We start from the raw sequence: 17,111 nt of genomic DNA on the forward strand, positions 1-17,111 counted from the left end.
TTATATGGGAAATAAACAGAATGGTGACTACTCTGGACATGTTATTATATGGGAAATAAACAGACTGGTGACTACATTGGACATGTCATTGTATGGGAAATAAACAGAATGTTGACTACTCTGGACATATCATTATATGGGAATTAAACAGAATGGTGACTACTCTGGACATATCATTATATGGGAAATAAACAGAATGGTGACTACTCTGGACATGTCATTATATGTGAAATAAACAGAATGGTGACTACTCTGGACATGTTGTAATATGAGAAATAAACAGAATGGTGACTACTCTGGACATGTTATTATATGGGAAATTAACAGACTGGTGACTACATTGGACATGTCATTATATGGGAAATAAACAGAATGTTGACTACTCTGGACATGTCATTATATGGGAAATAAACAGAATGGTGACTACTCTGGACATGTCATTATATGGAAAATAAACAGAATGGTGACTACTCTGGACATGTCATTATATGGAAAATAAACAGAATGTTGACTACTCTGGACATGTCATTATATGGGAAATAAACAGAATGGTGACTACTCTGGACATGTCATTATATGGGAAATAAACAGAATGTTGACTACATTGGACATGTTATTATATGGGAAATGAACAGAATGGTGACTGCTCTGGACATGTTATTATATGGGAAATAAACAGAATGGTGACTACTCTGGACATGTTATTATATGAGAAATAAACAGAATGGTGACTACATTGGACATGTTATTATATGGGAAATGAACAGAATGGAGACTGCTCTGGACATGTTATTATATGGGAAATAAACAGAATGGTGACTACATTGGACATGTCATTATATGGGAAATGAACAGAATGGTGGCTAATCTGGACATGTTGTTATATGAGAAATAAACAGAATGGTGACTACATTGGACATGTTATATAAGAAATAAACAGAATGGTGACTACATTGGACATGTTATATGAGAAATAAACACAATGGTGACTACATTGGACATATTGTTATATAAGAAAAAAACAGAATGGTGACTAGATTGGACATGTTGTTATATGAGAAATAAACAGAATGGTGACTACATTGGACATGTCATTATATGGGAAATGAACAGAATGGTGACTACATTGGACATGTTATTACATGGGAAATAAACAGAATGGTGACTACTCTGGACATGTTATTATATGAGAAATAAACAGAATGGTGACTACATTGGACATGTCATTATATGGGAAATGAATAGAATGGTGACTGCTCTGGACATGTTATTATATGGGAAATAAACAGAATGGTGACTACATTGGACATGTCATTATATGGGAAATGAACAGAATGGTGACTAATCTGGACATGTTGTTATATGAGAAATAAACAGAATGGTGACTACATTGGACATGTTATATGAGAAATAAACAGAATGGTGACTACATTGGACATGTTATATGAGAAATAAACAGAATGGTGACTACATTGGACATGTTGTTATATAAGAAATAAACAAAATGGTGACTACATTGGACATGTTGTTATATGAGAAATAAACAGAATGGTGACTACATTGGACATGTCATTATATGGGAAATGAACAGAATGGTGACTACTCTGGACATGTTATTATATGGGAAATAAACAGAATGTTGACTACTCTGGACATGTCATTATATGGAAAATAAACAGAATGGTGACTACTCTGGACATGTTATTATATGGAAAATAAACAGAATGGTGACTACTCTGGACATGTCATTATATGGGAAATAAACAAAATGGTGACTACTCTGGACATGTCATTATATGGGAAATAAACAGAATGTTGAGTACATTGGACATGTCAATATATGGGAAATGAACAGAATGGTGACTACTCTGGACATGTTATTATATGGGAAATAAACAGAATGTTGACTACTCTGGACATGTCATTATATGGGAAATAAACAGAATGGTGATTACTCTGGACATGTCATTATATGGGAAATAAACAATGTTGACTACATTGGACATGTCATTATATGGGAAATAAACAAAATGTTGACTACATTGGACATGTCATTATATTGGAAATGAACAGAATGGTGACTACTCTGGACATATCATTATATGGGAATTAAACAGAATGGTGACTACTCTCGACATGTCATTATATGGAAAATAAACAGAATGGTGACTACATTGAACATGTTGTTATATGAGAAATAAACAGAATGGTGACTACATTGGACATGTCATTATATGAGAAATAAACAGAATGGTGACTACATTGGACATGTCATTATATGGGAAATAAACAGAATGGTGAATACTCTGGACATGTCATTATATGGGAAATAAACAGAATGGTGACTACTCTGGACATGTCATTATATGGGAAATAAACAGAATGGTGACTACTCTGGACATGTTATTATATGGGAAATAAACAGAATGTTGACTACTCTGGACATGTCATTATATGGGAAATAAACAGAATGGTGACTACTCTGGACATGTCATCATATGGGAAATGAACAGAATGGTGACTACTCTGGACATATCATTATATGGGAATTAATCAGAATGGTGACTACTCTGGACATGTCATTATATGGAAAATAAACAGAATGGTGACTACTCTGGACATGTTGTTATATGAGAAATAAACAGAATGGTGACTACATTGGACATGTTGTTATATGAGAAATGAACAGAATGGTGACTACATTGGACATGTCGTTATATGAGAAATAAACAGAATGGTGACTACATTGGACATGTCATTATATGGAAAAGAAACAGAATGGTGACTACATTGGACATGTTATTATATGGGAAATAAACAGAATGGTGACTACTCTGGACATGTCATTATTTGGGAAATAAACAGAATTTTGACTACATTGGACATGTCATTATATGGGAAATGAACAGAATGGCGACTACTCTGGACATGTCATGATATGGGAAATAAACAGAATGTTGACTACATTGGACATGTCATTATATGGTAAATAAACAGAATGGTGACTACTCTGGACATGTCATTATATGGGAAATAAACAGAATGTTGACTACATTGGACATGTTATTATATGGGAAATGAACAGAATGGTGACTGCTCTGGACATGTTATTATATGGGAAATAAACAGAATGGTGACTACTCTGGACATGTTATTATATGAGAAATAAACAGAATGGTGACTACATTGGACATGTTATTATATGGGAAATGAACAGAATGGTGACTGCTCTGGACATGTTATTATATGGGAAATAAACAGAATGGTGACTACATTGGACATGTCATTATATGGGAAATGAACAGAATGGTGACTAATCTGGACATGTTGTTATATGAGAAATAAACAGAATGGTGACTACATTGGACATGTTATATAAGAAATAAACAGAATGGTGACTACATTGGACATGTTATATGAGAAATAAACAGAATGGTGACTACATTGGACATATTGTTATATAAGAAATAAACAGAATGGTGACTACATTGGACATGTTGTTATATGAGAAATAAACAGAATGGTGACTACATTGGACATGTCATTATATGTGAAATGAACAGAATGGTGACTACATTGGACATGTTATTACATGGGAAATAAACAGAATGGTGACTACTCTGTACATGTTATTATATGGGAAATAAACAGAATGGTGACTACATTGGACATGTCATTATATGGGAAATGAATAGAATGGTGACTGCTCTGGACATGTTATTATATGGGAAATAAACAGAATGGTGACTACATTGGACATGTCATTATATGGGAAATGAACAGAATGGTGACTAATCTGGACATGTTGTTATATGAGAAATAAACAGAATGGTGACTACATTGGACATGTTATATGAGAAATAAACAGAATGGTCACTACATTGGACATGTTATATGAGAAATAAACAGAATGGTGACTACATTGGACATGTTGTTATATAAGAAATAAACAGAATGGTGACTACATTGGACATGTTGTTATATGAGAAATAAACAGAATGGTGACTACATTGGACATGTCATTATATGGGAAATGAACAGAATGGTGACTACTCTGGACATGTTATTATATGGGAAATAAACAGAATGTTGACTACTCTGGACATGTCATTATATGGAAAATAAACAGAATGGTGACTACTCTGGACATGTTATTATATGGAAAATAAACAGAATGTTGACTACTCTGGACATGTCATTATATGGGAAATAAACAGAATGGTGACTACTCTGGACATGTCATTATATGGGAAATAAACAGAATGTTGAGTACATTGGACATGTCAATATATGGGAAATGAACAGAATGGTGACTACTCTGGACATGTTATTATATGGGAAATAAACAGAATGTTGACTACTCTGGACATGTCATTATATGGGAAATAAATAGAATGGTGATTACTCTGGACATGTCATTATATGGGAAATAAACAGAATGTTGACTACATTGGACATGTCATTATATTGGAAATGAACAGAATGGTGACTACTCTGGACATATCATTATATGGGAATTAAACAGAATGGTGACTACTCTCGACATGTCATTATATGGAAAATAAACAGAATGGTGACTACATTGAACATGTTGTTATATGAGAAATAAACAGAATGGTGACTACATTGGACATGTCATTATATGAGAAATAAACAGAATGGTGACTACATTGGACATGTCATTATATGGGAAATAAACAGAATGGTGAATACTCTGGACATGTCATTATATGGGAAATAAACAGAATGGTGACTACTCTGGACATGTCAATATATGGGAAATAAACAGAATGGTGACTACTCTGGACATGTTATTATATGGGAAATAAACAGAATGTTGACTACTCTAGACATGTCATTATATGGGAAATAAACAGAATGGTGACTACTCTGGACATGTCATTATATTGGAAATGAACAGAATGGTGACTACTCTGGACATATCATTATATGGGAATTAAACAGAATGGTGACTACTCTCGACATGTCATTATATGGAAAATAAACAGAATGGTGACTACATTGAACATGTTGTTATATGAGAAATAAACAGAATGGTGACTACATTGGACATGTCATTATATGAGAAATAAACAGAATGGTGACTACATTGGACATGTCATTATATGGGAAATAAACAGAATGGTGAATACTCTGGACATGTCATTATATGGGAAATAAACAGAATGGTGACTACTCTGGACATGTCATTATATGGGAAATAAACAGAATGGTGACTACTCTGGACATGTTATTATATGGGAAATAAACAGAATGTTGACTACTCTGGACATGCCATTATATGGGAAATAAACAGAATGGTGACTACTCTGGACATATCATTATATGGGAAATGAACAGAATGGTGACTACTCTGGACCTATCATTATATGGGAATTAAACAGAATGGTGACTACTCTGGACATGTCATTATATGGAAAATAAACAGAATGGTGACTACTCTGGACATGTTGTTATATGAGAAATAAACAGAATGGTGACTACATTGGACATGTTGTTATATGAGAAATGAACAGAATGTTGACTACATTGGACATGTCGTTATATGAGAAATAAACAGAATGGTGACTACATTGGACATGTCATTATATGGAAAAGAAACAGAATGGTGACTACATTGGACATGTTATTATATGGGAAATAAACAGAATGGTGACTACTCTGGACATGTCATTATTTGGGAAATAAACAGAATTTTGACTACATTGGACATGTCATTATATGGGAAATGAACAGAATGGCGACTACTCTGGACATGTCATGATATGGGAAATAAACAGAATGTTGACTACATTGGACATGTCATTATATGGTAAATAAACAGAATGTTGACTACATTGGACATGTCATTATATGGGAAATAAACAGAATGGTGACTACATTGGACATGTCATTATATGGAAAATAAACAGAATGGTGACTACATTGGACATGTTATTATATGGGAAATAAACAGAATGGTGACTACTCTGGACATGTCATTATATGGAAAATAAACAGAATGGTGACTACTCTGGACATGTCATTATATGGGAAATAAACAGAATGTTGACTACATTGGACATGTCATTATATGGGAAATGAACAGAATGGCGACTACTCTGGACATGTCATGATATGGGAAATAAACAGAATGTTGACTACATTGGACATGTCATTATATGGTAAATGAACAGAATGGTGACTACTCTGGACATATCATTATATGGGAAATAAACAGAATGGTGACTACTCTGGACATGTCAATATATGGAAAATAAACAGAATGGTGTCTACTCTGGACATGTCATGATATGGGAAATAAACAGAATGTTGACTACATTGGACATGTCATTATATGGGAAATAAACAGAATGTTGACTACATTGGATATGTCATTATATTGGAAATGAACAGAATGGTGACTACTCTGGACATATCATTATATGGGAATTAAACAGAATGGTGACTACTCTCGACATGTCATTATATGGAAAATAAACAGAATGGTGACTACATTGAACATGTTGTTATATGAGAAATAAACAGAATGGTGACTACATTGGACATGTCATTATATGAGAAATAAACAGAATGGTGACTACATTGGACATGTCATTATATGGGAAATAAACAGAATGGTGAATACTCTGGACATGTCATTATATGGGAAATAAACAGAATGGTGACTACTCTGGACATGTCATTATATGGGAAATAAACAGAATGGTGACTACTCTGGACATGTTATTATATGGGAAATAAACAGAATGTTGACTACTCTGGACATGTCATTATATGGGAAAAACAGAATGGTGACTACTCTGGACATGTCATTATATGGGAAATGAACAGAATGGTGACTACTCTGGACATATCATTATATGGGAATTAAACAGAATGGTGACTACTCTGGACATGTCATTATATGGAAAATAAACAGAATGGTGACTACTCTGGACATGTTGTTATATGAGAAATAAACAGAATGGTGACTACATTGGACATGTTGTTATATGAGAAATGAACAGAATGGTGACTACATTGGACATGTCGTTATATGAGAAATAAACAGAATGGTGACTACATTGGACATGTCATTATATGGAAAAGAAACAGAATGGTGACTACATTGGACATGTTATTCTATGGGAAATAAACAGAATGGTGACTACTCTGGACATGTCATTATTTGGGAAATAAACAGAATTTTGACTACATTGGACATGTCATTATATGGGAAATGAACAGAATGGCGACTACTCTGGACATGTCATGATATGGGAAATAAACAGAATGTTGACTACATTGGACATGTCATTATATGGTAAATAAACAGAATGGTGACTACTCTGGACATGTCATTATATGGGAAATAAACAGAATGTTGACTACATTGGACATGTTATTATATTGGAAATGAACAGAATGGTGACTGCTCTGGACATGTTATTATATGGGAAATTAACAGAATGGTGACTACTCTGGACATGTTATTATATGAGAAATAAACAGAATGGTGACTACATTGGACATGTCATTATATGGGAAATGAACAGAATGGTGACTAATCTGGACATGTTGTTATATGAGAAATAAACAGAATGGTGACTACATTGGACATGTTATATAAGAAATAAACAGAATGGTGACTACATTGGACATGTTATATGAGAAATAAACAGAATGGTGACTACATTGGACATATTGTTATATAAGAAATAAACAGAATGGTGACTACATTGGACATGTTGTTATATGAGAAATAAACAGAATGGTGACTACATTGGACATGTCATTATATGGGAAATGAACAGAATGGTGACTACATTGGACATGTTATTACATGGGAAATAAACAGAATGGTGACTACTCTGGACATGTTATTATATGGGAAATAAACAGAATGGTGACTACATTGGACATGTCATTATATAGGAAATGAATAGAATGGTGACTGCTCTGGACATGTTATTATATGGGAAATAAACAGAATGGTGACTACATTGGACATGTCATTACATGGGAAATGAACAGAATGGTGACTAATCTGGACATGTTGTTATATGAGAAATAAACAGAATGGTGACTACATTGGACATGTTATATGAGAAATAAACAGAATGGTGACTACATTGGACATGTTATATGAGAAATAAACAGAATGGTGACTACATTGGACATGTTGTTATATGAGAAATAAACAGAATGGTGACTACATTGGACATGTCATTATATGGGAAATGAACAGAATGGTGACTACTCTGGACATGTTATTATATGGGAAATAAACAGAATGTTGACTACTCTGGACATGTCATTATATGGAAAATAAACAGAATGGTGACTACTCTGGACATGTTATTATATGGAAAATAAACAGAATGGTGACTACTCTGGACATGTCATTATATGGGAAATAAACAGAATGGTGACTACTCTGGACATGTCATTATATGGGAAATAAACAGAATGTTGAGTACATTGGACATGTCAATATATGGGAAATGAACAGAATGGTGACTACTCTGGACATGTTATTATATGGGAAATAAACAGAATGTTGACTACTCTGGACATGTCATTATATGGGAAATAAATAGAATGGTGATTACTCTGGACATGTCATTATATGGGAAATAAACAGAATGTTGACTACATTGGATATGTCATTATATGGGAAATAAACAGAATGTTGACTACATTGGACATGTCATTATATTGGAAATGAACAGAATGGTGACTACTCTGGACATATCATTATATGGGAATTAAACAGAATGGTGACTACTCTCAACATGTCATTATATGGAAAATAAACAGAATGGTGACTACATTGAACATGTTGTTATATGAGAAATAAACAGAATGGTGACTACATTGGACATGTCATTATATGAGAAATAAACAGAATGGTGACTACATTGGACATGTCATTATATGGGAAATAAACAGAATGGTGAATACTCTGGACATGTCATTATATGGGAAATAAACAGAATGGTGACTACTCTGGACATGTCAATATATGGGAAATAAACAGAATGGTGACTACTCTGGACATGTTATTATATGGGAAATAAACAGAATGTTGACTACTCTAGACATGTCATTATATGGGAAATAAACAGAATGGTGACTACTCTGGACATGTCATTATATGGGAAATGAACAGAATGGTGACTACTCTGGACATATCATTATATGGGAATTAAACAGAATGGTGACTACTCTGGACATGTCATTATATGGAAAATAAACAGAATGGTGACTACTCTGGACATGTTGTTATATGAGAAATGAACAGAATGGTGACTACATTGGACATGTCGTTATATGAGAAATAAACAGAATGGTGACTACATTGGACATGTCATTATATGGAAAAGAAACAGAATGGTGACTACATTGGACATGTTATTATATGGGAAATAAACAGAATGGTGACTACTCTGGACATGTCATTATTTGGGAAATAAACAGAATTTTGACTACATTGGACATGTCTTTATATGGGAAATGAACAGAATGGCGACTACTCTGGACATGTCATGATATGGGAAATAAACAGAATGTTGACTACATTGGACTTGTCATTATATGGTAAATAAACAGAATGTTGACTACATTGGACATGTCATTATATGGGAAATAAACAGAATGGTGACTACATTGGACATGTCATTATATGGAAAATAAACAGAATGGTGACTACATTGGACATGTTATTATATAGTAAATAAACAGAATGGTGACTACTCTGGACATGTCATTATATGGAAAATAAACAGAATGGTGACTACTCTGGACGTGTCATTATATGGGAAATAAACAGAATGTTGACTACATTGGACATGTCATTATATGGTAAATGAACAGAATGGTGACTACTCTGGACATATCATTATATGGGAAATAAACAGAATGGTGACTACTCTGGACATGTCAATATATGGAAAATAAACAGAATGGTGACTACATTGGACATGTTGTTATATGAGAAATAAACAGAATGGTGACTACATTGGACATGTCATTATATGGGAAATGAACAGATTGGTGACTAATCTGGACATGTTGTTATATGAGAAATAAACAGAATGGTGACTACATTGGACATGTTATATGAGAAATAAACAGAATGGTGACTACATTGGACATGTTATATGAGAAATAAACAGAATGGTGACTACATTGGACATGTTGTTATATAAGAAATAAACAGAATGGTGACTACATTGGACATGTTGTTATATGAGAAATAAACAGAATGGTGACTACATTGGACATGTTGTTATATGAGAAATAAACAGAATGGTGACTACATTGGACATGTCATTATATGGGAAATGAACATAATGGTGACTACATTGGACATGTTATTACATGGGAAATAAACAGAATGGTGACTACTCTGGACATGTTATTATATGGGAAATAAACAGAATGGTGAATACTCTGGACATGTTATTATATGGAAAATAAACAGAATGGTGACTACTCTGGACATGTCATTATATGGGAAATAAACAGAATGGTGACTACTCTGGACATGTCATTATATGGGAAATAAACAGAATGTTGACTACATTGGACATGTCAATATATGGGAAATGAACAGAATGGTGACTACTCTGGACATGTTATTATATGGGAAATAAACAGAATGTTGACTACTCTGGACATGTCATTATATGGGAAATAAACATAATGGTGATTACTCTGGGCATGTCATTATATGGGAAATAAACAGAATGGTGACTACTCTGGACATGTCTTTATATGGGAAATAAACAGAATGTTGACTACATTGGACATGTCATTATATTGGAAATGAACAGAATGGTGACTACTCTGGACATATCATTATATGGGAATTAAACAGAATGGTGACTACTCTGGACATGTCATTATATGGAAAATAAACAGAATGGTGACTACATTGAATATGTTGTTATATGAGAAATAAACAGAATGGTGACTACATTGGACATGTCTTTATATGAGAAGTAAACAGAATGGTGACTACATTGGACATGTCATTATATGGGAAATAAACAGAATGGTGAATACTCTGGACATGTCATTATATGGGAAATAAACAGAATGGTGACTACTCTGGACATGTCATTATATGGGAAATAAACAGAATGGTGACTACTCTGGACATGTCATTATATGGGAAATAAACAGAATGGTGACTACTCTGGACATCTTATTATATGGGAAATAAACAGAATGTTGACTACTCTGGACATGTCATTATATGGGAAATAAACAGAATGGTGACTACTCTGGACATGTCATTATATGGAAATAAACAGAATGGTGACTACTCTGGACATATCATTATATGGGAAATAAACAGAATGGTGACTACTCTGGACATATCATTGTATGGGAAATAAACAGAATGTTGACTACATTGGACATATCATTATATGGGAAATGAACAGAATGGTGACTACTCTGGACATATCATTATATGGGAATTAAACAGAATGGTGACTACTCTGGACATGTCATTATATGGAAAATAAACAGAATGGTGACTACTCTGGACATGTTGTTATATGAGAAATAAACAGAATGGTGACTACATTGGACATGTTGTTATATGAGAAATGAACAGAATGGTGACTACATTGGACATGTCGTTATATGAGAAATAAACAGAATGGTGACTACATTGGACATGTCATTATATGGAAAATAAACAGAATGGTGACTACATTGGACATGTTATTATATGGGAAATAAACAGAATGTTGACTACTCTGGACATGTCATTATATGGAAAATAAACAGAATGGTGACTACACTGGACATGTCATTATATGGGAAATAAACAGAATGTTGGCTACATTGGACATGTCATTATATGGTAAATAAACAGAATGTTGACTACATTGGATATGTCATTATATGGGAAACAAACAGAATGGTGACTACATTGGACATGTCATTATATGGAAAATAAACAGAATGGTGACTACATTGGACATGTTATTATATGGGAAATAAACAGAATGGTGACTACTCTGGACATGTCATTATATGGAAAATAAACAGAATGGTGACTACTCTGGACATGTCATTATATGGGAAATAAACAGAATGCTGACTACATTGGACATGTCATTATATGGGAAATGAACAGAATGGCGACTACTCTGGACATGTCATGATATGGGAAATAAACAGAATGTTGACTACATTGGACATGTCATTATATGGTAAATGAACAGAATGGTGACTACTCTGGACATATCATTATATGGGAAATAAACAGAATGGTGACTACTCTGGACATGTCAATATATGGAAAATAAACAGAATGATGACTACATTGGACATGTTGTTATATGAGAAATAAACAGAATGGTGACTACATTGGACATGTTGTTATATGAGAAATAAACAGAATGGTGACTACATTGGACATGTCGTTATATGAGAAATAAACAGAATGGTGACTGCTCTGGACATGTCATTATATGGGAAATAAACAGAATGGTGACTACTCTGGACATGTTGTTATATGGGAAATAAACAGAATGGTGACTACTCTGGACATGTCATTATATGGGAAATAAACAGAATGGTGACTACATTGGACATGTTGTTATATGAGAAATAAACAGAATGGTGACTACATTGGACATGTTGTTATATGAGAAATAAACAGAATTGTGACTACATTGGACATGTTGTTATATGGGAAATAAACAGAATGGTGACTACTCTGGACATGTCATTATATGAGAAATAAACAGAATGGTGACTACTCTGGACATGTTGTTATATGAGAAATAAACAGAATGGTGACTACATTGGACATGTCGTTATATGAGAAATAAACAGAATGGTGACTTCTCTGGACATGCCATTATATGGGAAATAAACAGAATGGTGACTACATTGCATAGGTCATTATATGAGAAATACTCAGAATGGTGACTACATTGGACATGTTGTTATATGAGAAATAAACAGAATTATAACTACATTGGACATGTCATTATATAAGAAGTAAACAGAATGGTGACTACTCTGGACATGTCATTATATGGGAAATAAACAAAATGTTGACTACATTGGACATGTCATTATATGGGAAATAAACAGAATGGTGACTACATTGGACATGTCATTATATAAGAAGTAAACAGAATGGTGACCACTCTGGACATGTCATTATATGGGAAATAAACAAAATGTTGACTACATTGGACATGTCATTATAAGGGAAATAAACAGAATGGTGACTACATTGGACATATAATTATATGAGAAATAAACAGACTGGTGACTACATTGGACATGTTATTATATGAGAAGTAAACAGAATGGTGACTACTCTGGACATGTCATGATATGGAAAATAAACAGAATGATGACTACATTGGACATGTTATTGTTACACTCGCGCCCGGGCTGACTGGCGTGATCGTGATTAGTGATCCCACTGTACCATGAACCGAGGAGTGCCTGGAGGGGCTTAACTAAGTATCAACCCGATCCGACAAAGGTCGCACGGCGGCTTAGTCGACTCCGTGGACCAAGGAGGAACCAAGCAGAGAGACCAGGTGCGACTCCAGGTCAGACCCCGGTCACAGTTGTTGACCCACACGGGGGAATGCAGGAACTGGCAGGTTAGACTGGCATACAGGCGGGTGGGTATTGGCAAGTACCGCTAGTATGCAGACAGGTGAGTACTGGCAAGTACGGCTGGTATGCAGACAGGTGGGCACTGGCAAGCACGGCTGGTATGCAGACAGGTGGGCACTGGCAAGCACGGCTGGTATGCAGACAGGTGGGCACTGGCAAGCACGGCTGGAGTGCAGACGGAGATACTGGCAAGCACGGCTGGAGTGCAGACAGGGAGGTACTAGCAGGTTGGAGCGCAGGTTGGATAGGGTACAGTACAGACTGGGAGACAGGTACAGAGCCGCAGATGCGGTAGACATGCAGAGTAAAACGAAACAGCCGGAGCGTAGGACAAGGCAGAGCAGAGAGGAACTGCTGGTGTGGTGAGCAAGCAGAGCGGAGCGAAAACCGCAGGTGCGGTGGGCAAGGCAGAGCAGAGCGGAACCGCCGGAGCGGTGGACAAGGCAGAGCAGAGAGAAACCTCAGGTGCGGTGGACACGGCAGAGCAGAGCGGAACCGCCGGAGCGGTGGGCTAGGCAGAGCAGAGAGAAGCCGCCGGAGCGGTGGACAAGTCAGAGCAGAGAGAAACCGCTGGCGCGGTGGTCAAGGCTGAGCAGAGAGAAGCCGCCTGAGCGGTGGGCAAGTCAGAGCAGAGAGAAACCGCTGGCGCGGTGAACAAGGCAGAGCAAAGAGAAGCCGCTGGAGCGGTGGGCAAGTCAGAGCAGAGAGAAGCCGCCGGAGCGGTGGGTAAGGCAGAGCAGAGGGAAGCCGCCGGAGCAGTGGGCAAGTCAGAGCAGAGAGAAACCGCAGGTGCGGTGGACAAGGCAGAGAGGACAGGGCTCTGTTCACATGGAACAGACTGGAAAATACAGGAAGATGGCTAGAACTCAGGAGGAAGATACGGAAGAAGAGAAAAGGGACAAGCAGAACCAGATACACACAAGGTACTTACTATGAAGTAGCGAGTGGACACAAAACTCACAAACAGAAGTACAGAGACAACGAGTTGGAGTTAGGTGCAGGTTCAGATGCTGCAGGAAAAGGGAAGGTACGGATATAGAGACAAACAGGTAACGTGCTAGGATACAGTTCAGACAGGAACTGCTACTGCAATGAGATACAAGAACTAGCCTGGGTATACAGCCCCCAGAGAGGTGGAAACGAACTAGAAGTCACAGGTAACAGGCCTGGGTATACAGCCCCTAGAGTGGCGGAAACAGACTAGAAGTCAGAGATAACAGGTCTGGGTATGCAGCCCCCAGAGTGGCGGAAACAGACTAGAAGTCAGAGATAACAGGTCTGGGTATGCAGCCCCTAGAGTGGCGGAAATAGACTAGAAGTCAGAGATAACAGGACAGGACCTGGCAATTCAGTTGCAAAGACAAACTAAGTGAAGGTGTTGCTCAGGCACCTCCTTGGGAATGTTATTACATGAGAAATAAACAGAATGTTGACTACATTGGACATGTCATTATATGGGAAATAAACAGAATGGTGACTACTCTGGACATGTTATTATATGGGAAATAAACAGAATGGTGACTACATTGGACATGTTATTATATGGGAAATAAACAGAATGGTAACTACATTGGACATGTTATTATATGGGAAATAAACAGAATGGTGACTACATTGGACATGTTGTTATATGAGAAATAAACAGAATGGTGACTACTCTGGACATGCCATTATATGGGAAATAAACAGAATGGTGACTAATCTGGACATGCCATTATATGGGAAATAAACAGAATGGTGACTACTCTGGACATGCCATTATATGGGAAATAAACAGAATGGTGACTACTCTGGACATGTTATTATATGGGAAATAAACAGAATGGTGACTACTCTGGACATGTTATTATCTGGGAAATAAACAGAATGATGACTACATTGGACATGTTATTATATGAGAAATAAACAGAATGGTGACTACATTGGACATGTTATTATATGAGAAATAAACAGAATGGTGACTACATTGGACATGTCATATGAGAAATAAACTGAATGGGAACTACTCTGGACATGTTATTATATGGGAAAGAAACAGAATAGTGACTACATTAGACATGTCATTATATGAGAAATAAACAGAATGATGACTACTCTGGACATGTTATTATATGGGAAATAAACAGAATCGTGACTACATTGGACATGTTATTATATGGGAAATAAACAGAATGTTGACTACATTGGACATGTTATTATATGGGAAATAAACAGAATGGTGACTACTCTGGACATGTTATTATACGGGAAATAAACAGAATGGTGACTACATTGGACATGTTATTATATGGGAAACAAACAGAATGGTGACTACTCTGGACATGTCATTATATGGGAAATAAACAGAATGTTGGCTACATTGGACATGTTATTATATGGGAAATAAACAGAATGGTGACTACTCTGGACATGTCATTATATGGGAAATAAACAGAATGGTGACTACATTGGACATGTCATTATATGGGAAATAAACAGAATGATGACTACTCTGGACATGTTATTATATGGGAAATAACAGAATGATGACTACTCTGGACATGTCGTTATATGGGAAATAAAGAGAATGGTGACTACATTGGACAGGTCATTATATGAGAAATAAACAGAATGGTCACTACGCAAATTATGTGGCTGCGGGGACTTTAGTAACAAGCACTTGTGCTCATCACTAGTCCCTAAATTGGACATGTCGTCATATGAGAAATAAACAGAATGGTGACTGCTCTGGACATGTCATTATATGGAAAATAAACAAAATGGTGACTACATTGGACATGTCATTATATGGGAAATAAACAGAATGGTGACTACTCTGGACATGTCATTATATGAGAAATAAACAGAATGGTGACTTCATTGGGCATGTTATTACATGGGAAATAAACAGAATAGTGACTACATTGGACATGTCGTTATATGGGAAATAAACAGAATGGTGACTACTCTGGACATGTCATTATATGGGAAATAAACAGAATGGTGACTACATTGTACATTTTATTATATGAGAAATATACAGAATGGTGACTACTCTGGACATGTTATTATATGGGAAATAAACAGAATGTTGACTACATTGGATATGTCATTATATGGGAAATAAACAGAATGGTAACTACTCCGGACATGCCATTATATGGGAAATAAACAGAATGGTGAATACTCTGGACATGCCATTATATGGGAAATAAACAGAATGGTGAATACTCTGGACATGTCATTATATGAGAATTAAACAGAATGGTGACTACATTGGACATGACATATGGGAAATAAACAGAATGTTGACTACATTGGACATGTTATTATATGGGAAAGAAACAATGGTGACTACATTGGACAGGTCGTTATATGAGGTCATAGCAAGTATAATGGCAAAACAATGTCCCAGTACACCATATTTAAAAGCTAAAGACTCCTCCTGTTTATTACTATGA

The 17,111-nt window shown here is 35.9% G+C and overlaps 1 protein-coding gene across 6 annotated transcripts in view; it reads left to right on the forward strand.

Annotated features, from left to right (window-relative positions):
- Positions 1-17,111, forward strand: part of ZNF462 (zinc finger protein 462) — a 181,276-nt gene that overhangs the window by 157,753 nt on the left and 6,412 nt on the right. The gene's annotated exons all lie outside the window — the stretch shown is intronic.

Source organism: Phyllobates terribilis, unplaced genomic scaffold (genome assembly GCF_046119375.1).
Source record: "Phyllobates terribilis strain yellow unplaced genomic scaffold, ASM4611937v1 Scaffold_1__5_contigs__length_1240528914, whole genome shotgun sequence".
Taxonomy (NCBI): Eukaryota; Metazoa; Chordata; class Amphibia; order Anura; family Dendrobatidae; genus Phyllobates; species Phyllobates terribilis.